Genomic DNA, 13,466 nt, shown 5'->3' on the forward strand with positions numbered 1-13,466 from the left:
ACAAGTCTTATGATTCACTAGATTGTGCTTAACTTCATCCTATCTGCTGTTTCCGGAGCATAGATTTTTTTTTTTTCAAGAAGAGTTTTTATCTATATTGAAAACAGAGATAAATCTATACACAATTTCTGCTGGTGCTGAGTCTGCAAGTAGTGTTGCTATGACTATGTTATCAGCTTATTCCTAAAACAGCAACCCATGGTGTACCGAGGGGCTTAGACGTTGTACGATATAATTTGTGTTGCAGTACACCACATTTAAAACATAACTTTCACAAAGGCGCCTTGTGGTTGTAAATACAGGTAAGGAGAACAACAGCAACAAGAGGAAAATAATCTGTGCCACTTGGAGCACAAGTGCTGTGCTTTGTGTTTGCAGGTTGCCTGGCAGGCCCTCTGTTAGGACCTTGTGGTTATTACTAGAGTGGGAGGAGCAAAATGGTCTTAATTGGTCTTAGACATTTTATAAAACACGTTCAGGATTATTTTATACACACCACAACAGCGATATTGAAATATTAAATGGTGAAGAAGGAAGTGTCGGGCACCTTCTTCCCAACCTTGCATTGGTTGCCCGGAGTGATCACTTGTTCTGGTGATGGGGAAATAGAAGCACGAGCGTAGGACGCAGTGATGCGCTCAGCAGTGTAGCACATCCCTGGCACTCCAGATGTGCATCAGAGGTGTTTCAGGACAGGCCTTGATGTCCAGCAGTGGATTTGGATGTAGGGTCTTTCTTTCATGGTGTGTGTCAGATGGCTCCATAAAAAGCAGTGAGGATCACTTGGAGGATGTCTAGGGCACCTGATTGAAGGATCCTGGCCACCAGTGCTGTCACTGGGCACACCCTGTCGCCATTAATACGGTGACGTCCTCTGCTATGGCAGCGCTCAAGTTTGGCTCCAGCGGTCAGGGATCTTCCTCGCTGCTGAAACAGTGATCTTGCCTTGACTAGAAAAAAACTACCAGGAGGTGGGGCGTGCTGCATCTCTCTTCTGTTTTTACTCTGCTTGGCCAGAAGGATTTGAAAGCCGAAGTGGCTGACTGAGTAGAGATAATGCTGAAACAGAAACCCCAAGATGTTCAGCCGGCCTCCTTTTCCAGGTAGCTGCGTAATGCAATCCCGGTGCTAATGGCACAGCTGGCCTTGCTCGGCCTGGGGCAGGCAGAGCACCGGCTGTCCCTGAGCCTGCACCCGCGTCTGGCCTGTTCCATGGCTTGATGCCTGTTTCACAAAACTTGTAGAACGTGGGAGTTCTCCATTTTGTCCTCACTTTCAGTCCTGCGTTCTCACTTTTGCACCTGCGGCCTAATAAGCCAGTTTGTTCACGTGCCAGAGCGCACCGGGAACCTTCCTTCTGCCCGGGTGTTGTAATGGTGTTTGCTCTGACGCCTGCACATCCACGCGAGGCCCGCGTTCCTCACCACGCAGCGCGGCTCCGGACCTGCCTTCACCTGAACGCTCTGCCCTGGCCCTGCCAGAGCCCGTGGCTTCCGTGTTCCTTCAGCCCATGGCTCCTGCCCAAACCTCCTCATGCCGGTGCCACATATGGGAGAAAGTCAAACGTGTCTGTGATGGTGGCTCCTCCAGCGCGTTGGTGTTTCTCCTCCACGCAGCACTGCGAGGCTCAGGGGTGCGCCCGCCCGCTCGGTGCACATGGGACGGTGCAAAGCGTCGTGTCCCACAACGAAAGTGAAGTAAGCGCTCTTGCGTTACCGCATAGTAAGAGTGTGCGCACAGACACCACCGGGTAAATCCACAGCTTAACTGGCTTCACGATGCCTCAGTCTTGTAGCCATGGCCAGAGACTCACTGTCTCACTTCACATTGGCCGCTAACCAGCTATTTTACGGTAATGACTTTTAGACATTTTCATTTCAGGCTTGGTTAGAAATAAAGTAACTTGTCATGAACTGCCACAGTAAGCGTCTGATTTTTCTTTCCCACAAACCTGTGGTTACCATCAGATTCTAAGAAAAGTCTTTCCACTGCAGATTGGAATCATATAAGCCACTTACACATATCCTTTTATTTATTAGCAATTCTGCTTGGCTAGCTAAAGGTAAAAAACCTTTTTTTCTGGTGTTTCAGTCGCATTTCTAGTTAATACTCATTAACTGACTTAATGTATGTTACACATCATCAACCTGATTCACTCCTGACATAAAACAGAAGCAATTCGTTAGTAACGGTCCCTTGCCAATTAGTGAACTAAATTACGTTTGAACAATTTTCTTCAAAGATTCTCCTCCTCCCCCCTGCATCGTTTGGCAAGTCCCCTGAATGCTTACAGTAATTATGTGCGTGCAGTGAAAGGAGACTGTTACCTCTTCAACCAAAATAAATGAATATGTGATCTTTGTGCTAATGTAACAGTGAGTAATACAAAGAATCGCAGACATCCTCCCTTTGATCTCCCAAAGATACCAGCAGCAATTAAGATTACAAACTGCTTTAAAAACCAGAATATTGGGAACATTCTGTGAGGGGAAAGTGAATGCTTCACAGGGTTTTTCAGAAAATGGGCGAAGAAGGGGAACCCTTACTCATTTATCGCGACCACAGGCTTTTTAATAGATGTAATGTGGATATCCTTAACCTGCCAAGCCGCAAACAGGTTGGCGGCGCTTCTGAAAATCTTTCCTTGTTTCTGGGATAGTGTTTAACAAGAAGAGTAGTATCTCTGTTTCAAACTGAAAGTCAAACCGAAGTCAAACGGAAAATGCATTGTCTCAACCACATCCTTAAATACCCTGTCCTCGACAAGAAAATAACCCCAGCCCCTGGTACTGCACCGTGATCTTATTGACAGGTGTCAACATTCGTTTTTCACCTGAAAACAGGATTCTTTTGGGATTTCCACTGCGGCGTGTGATCTAGGAAATCATCTGATCTGGTCGCTGCTGCTTTCGGTTTTGGGAGGAGAGTGGAGAGAAGAAATGAAACACAGCCCGGGAGTAGGAGAAATGAAGATTCTTTCACGCTCGAAACAGGGGTTAGAGTTTTGCCATTGGTTTCAGTGGAGCGTGGAGGGGCCTCTCTCCACGGTGATAATATAAAAATCATATTGTAACACCGTCCCAATGAGCTCAGCCATCATTACTTTCCTCCAGTGGATTTCTGAAGTGTTACCAGTGAAACACCCTGGCCATACCTTGCTATCAACATGATTAGACATCAACCGGTATTTTCACAAGTATAATTCCAACCGTAAATCTTTACTTGAAGAGCTGTTCCGTGAGATTACCACCTCGGGATTTTGGCTGGGACTTTAATTTTTCGTAGGTTCTACATTCTTCCTCTTGAGTCAGCAGGTGAAGTATGTGGTTGTGGCCGCTGCAGCGGAGCGCCCGTGTTTGTCATGCCACCGGCTCGCCGTTCTCAGGGGCCAAGGGCCTCGTGCCAAAAGCATAATGTCACCCCACTGGAATCCCACCCACTCGTGTCGCGGGGCAAAGGCTTATTTTTTGTTAATGGGTGAGTAAAATTTCATCAGGCTTTTGTTGTCATCACGAGGGAAGTAAGAGGGATTTGCATCTGAGCTGGCACATTTTCCACAGCCCGTTTCCAAGGGTAATTGAAGTCAGGCTGGCACGTATATCTTTCCTTTAAGCGGAGGCTGAGATTCCGAAGCCTCACAGGACTTTTCCATAGGAAACGCCGCCCTGGGTATCTGTGTGCCAGACGTGCCCCTGTGGCATTTCCCGGAGCATCAAGGACCTACTGTTCTAATGCAGAATCGATTGGCCACCTTGTGATGCCTTCTTAATACCTTGCCGTGGAGTTTGTCATTTATTTGCTAGAAAAATAGGAATTAAGACACCCAGAAAAATATGAATTACAGAATCACAGAATCCCAGAATGTGAGGGGTTGAAGGGCCCTGGAAAGCTCATCCAGTGCAATCCCCCACGGAGCAGGAACACCCAGCTGAGGTTCCACAGGAAGGTGTCCAGGCGGGTTTGAATGTCTGCACAGAAGGAGACTCCACAACCTCCCTGGGCAGCCTGGGCCAGTTAAGACACTTTAGTGATTCTGGCTGTAACAGAAATAACACACCTGTCCCCATTCTTTGTTTGTTTTGGAAGGGCTTAGGAGTCTCTGTGTGTGTGTGTTGATGGGTTTTTTTGTCTGATTAGCTAATGGTTAGCTCCTTTTTAAGGAGGGGATCTTTGCTGTGGAGACGCCATGCCCTGGAGCATAGCTCAGGAAGGTTCGAGACCTTTTGCTGCTGTTTACAAGAAAGTACCCAACACCTGCCCTGGAGAACCTGCGAAAGCGCTCACCAGTGGGAGAAGGGCGCTGTGGTAGGCAAATACAAGGTACCGGTTTCTTTTCCAAACCTGTCATGATATACTCTTTTCTTGTTACTTGTATTTCTTTACAGGACGTGCAGTGAGGGGATGTTTATTCTGATGAAAGTCTAGGCTTGATAACAGGAAACCAAGTCCTTTGTGCAGTAAATTGACCTTGAATCACACACAGACTTTTTTTCAGTGACAGAGGGTAAGACTGTCTAAAACACAGGAAAATGGTGTCTCTAGAAAACAAAGTGGCATTTTGAGTTGGCTAGAATCTACCCAAGGCTTTGCCAGCCTCGGAACCGTGAATGTCAGCCCGAGCAGGTGCTGGAGATGCAGCCATGGGTCAGGGCCTTGTCAGGAGAGCGAGGGGGACAATTGCTTTTTGTACTTGAACACTTCTTCTTGAAGTTCAGTCTAACCAGTCAACTGGGAGTGCGTGTCCCTGTGGGTAAGGCACAGCGCTGGGATGCAGGAGGCCCCTCTCTGTGCCCTGGCCTGCAGTGGTGTGCTGAGTGATTCCCTCCCTTCCCCTCTTCCCCCACTTGGAGAGCTCTGGCCTTTGGGGACAGGAACCCTGGGCCCTTGCAGAAGCTGCCATTACAGGGCTTTGATCTCATCAGATGCCTCCACAGCATTAATAAAACAGCATCATGGGACGCAGTTTCATTAATGACCAGTCTTTCTGGGACAGAGCTTTGGTGACTCCTCGCTGTGTCCCCTGAGCAGAGAGCTGGGAAGGGACAGCACAGGTAGCTTGTGACCCCTGAACTACCTGATTATTTTCCTAAAAGCTCAGATCAACTACATTTTCGTTGGGTTACTTTTCAGCCAGATCCTTTCCCTGATCCGACTCACCCTGCGGTCAAGAGGTGGATGGAGAATGGTGACAACAAGCTCAGGGGCCGTGGGGCAGGAGACACTGTCCCTGGAGGTGTTTACAAGGTGTTTAGATGAGGTTCTCAGGGACATGGGGCCGTGCCAGAGTTGTGCTAGGTTATGGTTGGACTCGATGATCCTGAGGGTCTCTTCCAACCAAAATGATTCTATGATTCTATGACAAGGACTCGGGTTTTGGCACCGACCTCCAACGTCAAGCAGGACACTGCAGCCAGGTGCCCAGCAAAACTCCCCCAAAAAATCTTGGTGTTATTCCATGGCACAAAGGTTCTGAATCAGTGCAGGCTCCAGAAGCGTGGAAGATCGTGGTAAGCACGACATCCGGACAAGGCTGCCTGTACACAGCCCAACATTTCCTTCAGCTTGTGCTTGTTTGGCTGTTACCTGGTTTCCCTGCTGATGCACTGGAACTACACTGAAGTAAGAGAAGAATTGGGCCAGTTGCCTGACAGCACTTAATTTCTATTTTCAAGCTGCTGTACCCAGAGTTTAACCCAAGGCTTTGGACAAGAATATGTATTAAAAAAAAACCAAACCAAACCAAACCCTCTCAGCATCTCTATACGTTTTGGATAAGGCCAGATGCTGCTTGCTTAAAGTACGAAGAAGCTTCATGTGCTTAAAAGCTTTGGGTGACTTGGAAATCGGACCCACAGCCAACCCATGGTGTTTCTGCAAGGGAGGTCCAAGCGTGAACAAAGATTTGATGCAGATGTGTCAATTATTTCCTTTAAAAGAGATGTCAGTTTGTAAGTAAGCTTGCCATGTCGGTGGCGTTTTGGAGAGCCATTACCTACTTATTTTCAGAAATTATTTAGCCGATTGGCTGGCCGGCTTCCTTTTTCCCAGGCTGTTTGAGAGAATGTAAGAGCTGAGCTACTTGGCTACAAGAGATTTTCTTCTCTGAAATTGGCAGCTGCTCATTCCGGAAGAGAATCAGCATATTTGGCCACTGATTGCAAAGGAAAAGGGAAAAACCATTATTTTTCCATTTCGCTTATTTAACTATCCAGTGGGAGACATTGACTCTATTTGGGTGACCCTCATTGCTAAGGCACTGCTAAGGCTTCCCTCCTCTGCCCTTCGCTTAAAAGTAGAAGATAAAAATATTTAGTTCTCGAAAGCGCATATATTCTCCTTGGCTGGATTAGGAGCGAGCGGGTGCCAAGTCTCTCAGTGTATCAGGCCTTACACAGCAGTATATTCAACGTCTTGGCTTCATGAGTCAGGATTTTCTGTCTGAAAAGGATCACGTCAAGAAACCCCGGACAAAAAATTCCCTATAGCCCAGCAACAGCGCTGGCTGTGTGAGAAGCTGTGTTAGGAAAGAGAGCGAGATGTGAGAGGCAGATATTTCTGCCTGGGCATCCTTCCACGTTGGACAAAGGAAGGACTCAGTGCCGGTCAATGAGGCTTCTCATGACTCAAGTGCTTCCATAATTGCTCCTGGAGCGGAGTGTGTGAAACTGCACAGACCTGCGAGACCTGCTGGGAACGCCGGCCGTGGGTTTGCTGATGTCACCCCGTGTTTGGTGACGTCGCTCGGGTCCCTCGCAGCGCGGTGGCCCTCGCTGGGGCTCGCCGTGGCGTCACCTCCGCGCGTTACGTCACGAGGACGTTGCTGGTGTCACCGGCAGCCCCGCGTGCATCACTGCGGCAGGAAGCGCTGCCCGTGGGCAGACTGGGATTTGTCACTGTCTTGCAACTGGTATTTCCTCCGCTTTCTGACGGCAATTCCATTAATCCGTCCGTACTTATTTCATCCGCGGATCACGAGGCCCTTTGCAAAGGAGGGTGAGCATCTTTGTTCCCACTGTAAAGAGGGAGAAGCTTAAATTCAAGCTGGAAGTGACTCTCCCGAGGTCACACGTCTCTGCCAGGAGTGATGTGGCAGAGGTCTCAGTTCTTCAAGGTGCTGTCATCAGATGCTTATCTGGAGTTTCTGATGTTGCATAGACTTCTGTTAAGAATTTCCTGTGTAAATCTGCAATATTACTAGAGAGCCTGGTGAAACAGGGCTTTGGGAAACAAAGCTTTTGCTAAATTCAGCTCTTTGCTGATGCCATCTCACTTTCACCTTTGGTTTGCACCCTTGCCATGTGTTCTGGTGACATTTTGTATTTGAGGGAGGCATCTAAGAGAGGTCCCTATAGGGGGATGTTTTGCTGAAGCTGAAACCCTCTCTAATGGTGTATTCACCCTCATTCCAGGTGCTTGAGGGGTTTAGCTGAAGGCCAACGGCCCTAAACGCCGTATTTGGTCAATGAAGAGAGATCAGCTCTTCCCCAGGATGATTCAGAGCAGAGATGGACTCGTCTTCTGAATCACTCCAAAGGAAGTCTTTCATCTCTCTTTCTCCGTTATCCGTGGAGGGACCGTTTCCCCGCTAACGTTGGTCGTTGAATGAGCTGGTGTGAATACCCTGAATACCGGTCCACATCACATTGTTCTTGACTAGCAAAGCCCGGGAACTCGCTCCTGTGCCCTTGTATGGGCTGATGAGAAGTCAGATCAGCTTGCATTTGTGCACCAAGAAGGCTTTGCACCTTCCTCTGGAGCATCTGGTGTGTTACTGCCTGGGGCACAGCCTGGCTGGAGGGGTTCAGGTCTGAGTCCTTTCATCTAAAATAAGGTTTAACCATCGCTTACTGGTGCAGGAAGGAGGAGGATTTTGCTGGCTTCACTCTTTCTGCAGCCTTTAGAGAAACAAAGAGTCACTTTCTGTGGGTTTGCTGATGGCAGAGATTAGAGTTGATCCCCTAAGTCCCGCGGAGCATACAGCATTCCCGGAGGTGTGTAAATCCCGCAGTGTGTGTAAATCCCGCAGTGTGTGTAAATCCCGCAGTGTGTGTAAATCCCAGCGTTCCTGGGAGAGGTGCATGGGCTGTCCTGCTCCTCGGGTGGGTGCAAGGCTGGGGAGAGGTGGACAAGATGATTTGGCACATGACAGCAGAGCAAAGATGTAGTGAAGATGTATGTTCACAGGTCTGAGCTTTGGGTTGTCTTCGGGTGGTTTTGGTGACTCCCATTCCTCAGAAACTCAAATTTCTGCTGAAAAAACTGACTCACAGAGTATTTACAGGAGTTGTGCCACACTTGAGGGGTGGATTTTCGAACCTCATCTACCCGCATTTTCTGAAGAAGATAGTGATGAAATTCCCCCAGCTCCAGCCTTGTGCTGCGCTGACCTAGTTAAGCCAAGGAAGGAGGGAAAAACCTTCATTCTTGGGGCCCACCTGCTCTCTTGCTGCTGTTCCCACAGCCAAGGAACATACCTTTGCTGAGGAAACGCATGAACAGGCAGCTCTTTGCGAGGAACTCCAGCCGTGTGCGTGGGCCGGGAGGAAGAGGGAGGCCAGCCACAACAGCTGCCCCTCCGCTAGGCACGAGCTTACAAAGGAGCCCTGATGCCGTCTGAGTAAGAGCGAATTCTTGAGCAAAGCAAGGGTGCAAGTCTGTTCTTGGTGGGAAGTTCCTTCTCGGAGCCTCACCTGGGGAAGGAGAAGGGGATTATGGAAATTGCTGGGCTGCGTGGGGCCATGGCAGGTCCAGCCCTGTGGCGGTGGCTTCTCTGGGATGTCGGGAGCGAGGTCGCTCTGTGCCCTTGGGCTTTGGGGCCAGACATTTTACCCTGGGCCATAAACGCACAAACAGTTTTGCAAAGAGGGCGGAAGACCTGGGATTTCCCCTCACTCGGGTGCCCAAGCCGCTCCACTCCCCAGTGCTCTCCCATCTTGAGTCAAAGAGAAGAAGCTACCTAGCTCTTCCCATCATCCTCACAGCAGTTTTCCCGTACCTAAAGGGGACCTGTGAGAAATCTGGAGAGGGACTTTTTACAAGGGCACATAGTGACAGGACAAGGGTGATAGATTCAAACTGAAAGAGGGGAGATTTAGGTTAGAAATTGTCACCCCTGAGGGTGGTGAGAGCCTGGCCCAGGTTGGGCAGAGAGGTGGTGGCTGAACCATCCCTGGAGACATCCCAGGCCAGGCTGGACGGGGCTCTGAGCAACCTGAGCTGGTGAAGATGTCCCTGCTCATGGCAGGGGGGCACTGGGGGAGCTTTAATGGTCCCTTGAACCCAAACCATCTGTGATTCTATGACCTGGGCACTTCACTGTGTCCCCGCGTCGAGGGTGGGCAGCACTAAACAGCTTTCTCTGCTTGTTTCCCCTAAAGCAACCGCAATTCAGGGCTCAGAGAAGTGCCCCAGCTCCAGGGAATGACAGGGCTCTACGCGGTGCCTCCCTCCTACCCCGCTCCTCAGGGCTGCCGCTTGCTCCATGCTGACATGTTTCATGCTTAGACCAAAATTCTGGGCTCTAGACCAGGCTCAGGGCCTGTGCCAGCCCATGAGCAGGTCTGGGTGTCTCCCAGGACACTGCAGCCAGGGCTACGGGCTCACCCACGGGGCTGCGCTTGCGTCTGCCATCCCTGGCCGGCACATCACCACCGACGGGCGTTTTGGGCTGGGACGGAGCATCCCCCGCTGCCCGTCCCTTCCCAAGGAAGCACCTTTGCAATTGGGAGCAGCGAAAGCGGCGGACACGTGTCCAACCCCTCCGGGCAGCGGCGCAGCCACCGCCAGCCCCGGGCGGCCGCGTTTCCTTCCCCTCCGGCTCCCGGGAAGGGAACTGCAGCGCCTGTGCCCTCCGGTGCTGCCCCACAACGTACCCATCGGCAAAACCAGCCTTGGGGTGCTGTGGGGGCACCCCAGAGGCCTCGCCGGCTGTTGGACCAGTCCCAAAGGAACTTTGCAGAGGTTACCCCAAAAGGGGTGAGCAGCAGGGTCAGGGGAGCGAGGGAATTTTGGAGATAAAAGGGGGAGTGATGGGGCTGGGGAGGGCTGGGTGGGGAGAGTTACTACCTCAGGTTATTTTTTTGGAGGAGTTTGGATATTTCTAAGGAACTGCACTGCCTGTGTTTTCTGCCCAGCTGTCTCCCTCCTCCCCTGTGGTTATGAAAAGATGTTTTTCAGCCAAAAAATGACTTGGTTCCCCAGCCCCTCTCCACGAGCCTTGTGACACTGCCGTTAGCGGAGGCAGCGTGGTGATCGGTGCTCAGTGCTTTCCCACAATAGCCTGGACACCGCTGAAAGGAAGCCAAAAAAACCTTCCGGCTCCAGATGGGATTTAGACCAGCAAACCCATTCTGCTGCCTGATTTCAACCCCTCACCCTGGATATCTCCAAGCGGCTCTCGCCTCCGCCTGCTTGCAACCGAACCGGTTGCACATCCCGGCCGGGAGGTCGAGATTGGGAGGAAGTCTGTGGAATTGGGAGATGCTGTGGTGAGCAGCTCCTCCGCTCGTTCTGCATCCCCTCCTGCCTTGTCCTGGGCTCTTCAACGGGCAGCAAACCTAGCACATCCCCAGCAGGACGTGGGAAGAACTCCCCTCAGCACCTCGCACTGTGTTGAAGCCCAGGGTTTCTTGTCCCCCCTCCACTGATGGATAACACCTCTGCCCTGCTCCGCCGCAGCCCCTGCACCTCCCACCCCACCTTTTCCAGGCGAGGCGAGCGCCGGGCTTTTCCATCCTCTCTGGCAGGCTGTGCTTCCCACGCTGGCCGGGGCTGCGCTTTCTTGAAGTGTTCGGATCATCCCATGCCAGATCACGCTCACCCCTGCCCTGACACCTGCGGGCGCCAGCCCCGTTTCCCACCGCTCTCCCATCCTCCGGCACCGTTTTGGTGCTCCCCATCCAGCTCGCACCCTACACCTGTGCCGACACCTTGCCGTCCCCTGGTGTCACCAGTAACCGAACCTGCGCCCAGCGGTTCCCTCCGGCTGGATGCCGCGTGCCCGTGGGGACAAGGGCGGCCGCTCTCCTCCCAGCTGGCTCCGGGCGCTTGCTGCGCAGCGCTGGTGTGCAGGCAGCTGGAGGAAATCAGAGGAGCTGGTTACAGAAAATCTGGGCAAAGGCAAGGGAAAGAAAAAAAGAATCCTGGGACCTGGCAAGATCCTGTGCAAGTTTCCATGAGAAATCCAATGTGGCCATCACTGGCCCGCGGCCGCGCTGGAGCCCGCCCAGGCCTCTCCCGGGGTCCGCGGCGCTGCCAATGCCCACCCAACCTTCAGCCGGGTCCCAGCCAAGCCTGGTCCTGTGCCCGCAGCTCCGCCGGCCCCTTGTCCCAGTGCCGCCGGGAGGGGACGGTTCCCAGGCGCCCGGGGAGCCGCCTGCCTCTTGTTGCTCCCGTGACATATTTATTGCTATCAGAATAGTCTTTTAATTTCCTTTGTTTCAGAATATCTGACGGCGCAATTAAGAAGGCCTGGAGGGAAGCGTGTGTGCTCGGTCATCAGCCCTGCGGTTACTGTCTGTCTGGAAGCGGCGCTGGAGCCGGGCTCAGTAACAGCTGCCAGGCTTCCAGGCTTGTTTTCATTTTCTGAGAGGTTAGCTGAACGCCCGATGTGAAGAGACACCCATACACGCCCAGAAACCCCGCCACACACACGGAGCCACACGCACACATACGGAAACACACACATAAACACAGATGCAGGCCGACACGCGGAGACATAAACAGACCCATGCGCGAAACTGGCCCCGGGGACGTGGGATGGGACCCGCACTATCAATTTTAACAGGTCACGGCGCAGCGGGACGGTGTTGCCACCGGCTCAGCGTGGGGAGCGAGGAGCCTTTTGCTCTTTGCATCTCCCAGCCAGGAGGTGCAGCTTGTTCTGCCCGGGTGAAGGGTGAAGGGCAGGTCCCTCCCGCAGATTGTTGAGACCTTCTGGGGCAAGAGCCCGGTCATGGTAGCTGTGAATGGGCTCGTTAGTGTCTCATCCTCCTGGGCTCGGCTGCGGGGCGAGCATGTGAAGATGCGCCTGGGGTCCGGGCTGTGCAGCTCTCCCTGCCAAAACTGGGAGCCCGGCTGGTCCCCTCTGCCAATGTGTGCTGGAGGGGGTGAAGAAATCTTCAATATCTGCAATATCTGCAGTATTAATTGCAGCAGGGTTAGAAAGAGAGAGAGATTTCGACTTTGCCCCCAGGGGATGGTAGAACCTGGTCCTGGAGGGGCTGCGGCTCCTGGTGCCCTGAGGACCAGTGGTGATGGGGACTGCTGGTGATGGGGACCAGTGGTGATGGGGATCAGTGGTGTTGGGGTGTTGGGTACTAGTGGTGATGGGGGCCAGTGTTTATGGGGTGATGGGGACCAATGGTGATGGGGATCAGTGGTGTTGGGGTGATGGGGACTAGTGGTGATGGGGACCAGTGGCGATGGGGTGATGGGGACTGAGGGTAATGGGGTGATGGGGACCAGTGGTCCCAGCATGATGGGGACCAGTAGTAATCAGGTGATGGGGACCAGTGGTACTGGGGTGGTGGGGCTGGGTAGTGCTGAAGCGATGGGGACCGGTGGTGCCAGGGTGATGGGGACCAGGAAGAGCCCCTGCTACCCCACATGAGACTGCCAGACAGCAGCGCCCAGGTGGGGCGTTTGGCAGCAGAGTTTGGCAGCACCGAGGTGGGGTGAGCGCATCTTCCGCCTGGAAAACCCCATCGCTCGGCCTGGCGGGCATCTCGTCTCAGATGCCAGGAGGCGATGGACTTCACCCACCCTGCGCTGCCCTCCCTGCCCCACAGCCATGCACAGAGCCCACGTGGGAAATGCCAGGCTGGGAAAAATGTTTAAAAAAGTAAACAGAAATCTTTCTAGGAGCAGACAAGCTGGGTCGGGTGTGTCGTTCCCGGCAGGTTGGTGCCCCGCGGCGCCCCGGCTGTGGAGGAGGAGAGTCTCCGGTGGCTGGTAAAGCTGGGTTCACGCTGCAGCTTCCCTGCCGCCGTGGGGGCTTGTTTGGGGCTTGCTCCTCTCCAGCTCCTGTCTTCACAAGACCTGTAGGAACCTCCTATCTCTGGAGCCTCAGGCCCTTAGTCAAATGCGGTTGGCAGCCGCAGGCGCGCACACGCTCGCCCAGCGGGATCGCACGCACACCTTGTTTTCTTAGGAAACGAGACTCCAAGAACCGGTCGCTGGGAAGAGAAGAGCGTGACCTGTGCCAGGTAGCACTGTCCGTGCGCTTCGTTTTGCTGCAATAAATTCACATGTCAACTGTCCTGGCCCTAAAACATATCCCAGATGCGGCTAAAGCCGGGGGAGACGCTTGGCATCCCTGCAGCGAGCTTGGCACCCGGGTGAGGGAGAAGCTCAGCGGGGACGGCAGGACGGCAGGACGGCAGGACAGCAGGACAGCAGGACGGCAGGACAGCAGTATGGCAGGACGGCAGGACAGCAGGACAGCAGGACGCCCATTGGGGATGAAT

Source organism: Patagioenas fasciata, chromosome 17 (genome assembly GCF_037038585.1).
Source record: "Patagioenas fasciata isolate bPatFas1 chromosome 17, bPatFas1.hap1, whole genome shotgun sequence".
NCBI classification, from domain to species: domain Eukaryota; kingdom Metazoa; phylum Chordata; class Aves; order Columbiformes; family Columbidae; genus Patagioenas; species Patagioenas fasciata.